We start from the raw sequence: 2,500 nt of genomic DNA, 5'->3' as shown, positions 1-2,500 counted from the left end.
CACTCTGGCTGGGCATGGCCTCCGCTGAGCACCCCCTGGAGCCACTGGAGCCCCCGGAGGCCCTCCAGAGCCACCCCCCACTGTCCCCAGACTCACCCGGGGGAAGGGCCACTCTGGCTGGGCATGGTCTCCACCAAGCAGCCCCTGGAGCCCCCGGAGCACCTCCAGAGCCACCCCCCACTCTCCCCAGACTCTGCCCGGGGAAGGGCCACTCTGGCTGGGCATGGCCTCCACCGAGCACCCCCTGGAACCCCTGGAACCCCCGGAGGCCCTCCAGAGCCACCCCCCACTCTCCCCAGACTCACCCCGGGGAAGGGCCACTCTGGCTGGGCATGGTCTCCACCAAGCACCCCCTGGAGCCCCCGGAGCACCCCCAGAGCCACCCCCCACTCTCCCCAGACTCACCCCGGGGAAGGGACACTCTGGCTGGGCATGGTCTCCACCAAGCACCCCCTGGAGCCCCCGGAGCACCTCCAGAGCCACCCCCCACTCCTCCAGACTCACCCCGGGGAAGGGACACTCTGCCTGGGCATGGCCCCCACTGAGCACCCCCTGGAACCCCTGGAGCCCCCGGAGCACCTCCAGAGCCACCCCCCACTCTCCCCAGACTCTGCCCGGGGAAGGGCCACTCTGGCTGGGCATGGTCTCCACCAAGCACCCCCTGGAGCCCCCGGAGCACCCCCAGAGCCACCCCCCACTCTCCCCAGACTCACCCCGGGGAAGGGCCACTCTGGCTGGGCATGGTCTCCACCAAGCACCCCCTGGAGCCCCCGGAGCACCTCCAGAGCCACCCCCCACTCCTCCAGACTCACCCCGGGGAAGGGACACTCTGGCTGGGCATGGCCTCCGCCGAGCACCCCCTGGAGCCCCTGGAGCCCCCGGAGCACCTCCAGGGCCACCCCCCACTCCTCCAGACTCACCCCGGGGAAGGGACACTCTGGCTGGGCATGGCCTCCGCCGAGCACCCCCTGGAGCCCCCGGAGCACCCCCAGAGCCACCCCCCACTCTCCCCAGACTCACCCCGGGGAAGGGCCACTCTGGCTGGGCATGGCCTCCACCAAGCACCCCCTGGAGCCCCTGGAACCCCCGGAGGCCCTCCAGAGCCACCCCCCACTCTCCCCAGACTCTGCCCGGGGAAGGGCCACTCTGGCTGGGCATGGTCTCCACCAAGCACCCCCTGGAGCCCCCGGAGCACCCCCAGAGCCACCCCCCACTCTCCCCAGACTCACCCCGGGGAAGGGCCACTCTGGCTGGGCATGGTCTCCACCAAGCACCCCCTGGAGCCCCCGGAGCACCCCCAGAGCCACCCCCCACTCTCCCCAGACTCACCCCGGGGAAGGGCCACTCTGGCTGGGCATGGCCTCCACCAAGCACCCCCTGGAGCCCCTGGAACCCCCGGAGGCCCTCCAGAGCCACCCCCCACTCTCCCCAGACTCACCCCGGGGGAGGGCCACTCTGGCTGGGCATGGTCTCCACCAAGCACCCCCTGGAGCCCCCGGAGCACCTCCAGGGCCACCCCCCACTCCTCCAGACTCACCCCGGGGAAGGGACACTCTGGCTGGGCATGGCCTCCGCCGAGCACCCCCTGGAGCCCCCGGAGCACCCCCAGAGCCACCCCCCACTCTCCCCAGACTCACCCCGGGGAAGGGCCACTCTGGCTGGGCATGGCCTCCACCAAGCACCCCCTGGAGCCCCTGGAACCCCCGGAGGCCCTCCAGAGCCACCCCCCACTCTCCCCAGACTCACCCCGGGGAAGGGCCACTCTGGCTGGGCATGGCCTCCACCAAGCACCCCCTGGAGCCCCTGGAACCCCCGGAGGCCCTCCAGAGCCACCCCCCACTCTCCCCAGACTCACCCCGGGGGAGGGCCACTCTGGCTGGGCATGGTCTCCACCAAGCACCCCCTGGAGCCCCCGGAGCACCTCCAGGGCCACCCCCCACTCCTCCAGACTCACCCCGGGGAAGGGACACTCTGGCTGGGCATGGCCTCCGCCGAGCACCCCCTGGAGCCCCTGGAACCCCCGGAGCACCTCCAGAGCCACCCCCCACTGTCCCCAGACTCACCCGGGGGAAGGGCCACTCTGGCTGGGCATGGTCTCCACCAAGCAGCCCCTGGAGCCCCCGGAGCACCTCCAGGGCCACCCCCCACTCTCCCCAGACTCTGCCCGGGGAAGGGCCACTCTGGCTGGGCATGGCCTCCGCCGAGCACCCCCTGGAACCCCTGGAACCCCCGGAGGCCCTCCAGAGCCACCCCCCACTCTCCCCAGACTCACCCCGGGGAAGGGCCACTCTGGCTGGGCATGGTCTCCACCAAGCACCCCCTGGAGCCCCCGGAGCACCCCCAGAGCCACCCCCCACTCTCCCCAGACTCACCCCGGGGAAGGGCCACTCTGGCTGGGCATGGTCTCCACCAAGCACCCCCTGGAGCCCCCGGAGCACCTCCAGAGCCACCCCCCACTCCTCCAGACTCACCCCGGGGAAGGGACACTCTGGCTGGGCAT

This window comes from Eucyclogobius newberryi, unplaced genomic scaffold (genome assembly GCF_026437365.1).
Source record: "Eucyclogobius newberryi isolate DKJ021-1_F unplaced genomic scaffold, fEucNew1.0.hap1 SCAF_325, whole genome shotgun sequence".
NCBI lineage: Eukaryota > Metazoa > Chordata > Actinopteri > Gobiiformes > Gobiidae > Eucyclogobius > Eucyclogobius newberryi.
This window is presented reverse-complemented; position numbering follows the sequence as displayed.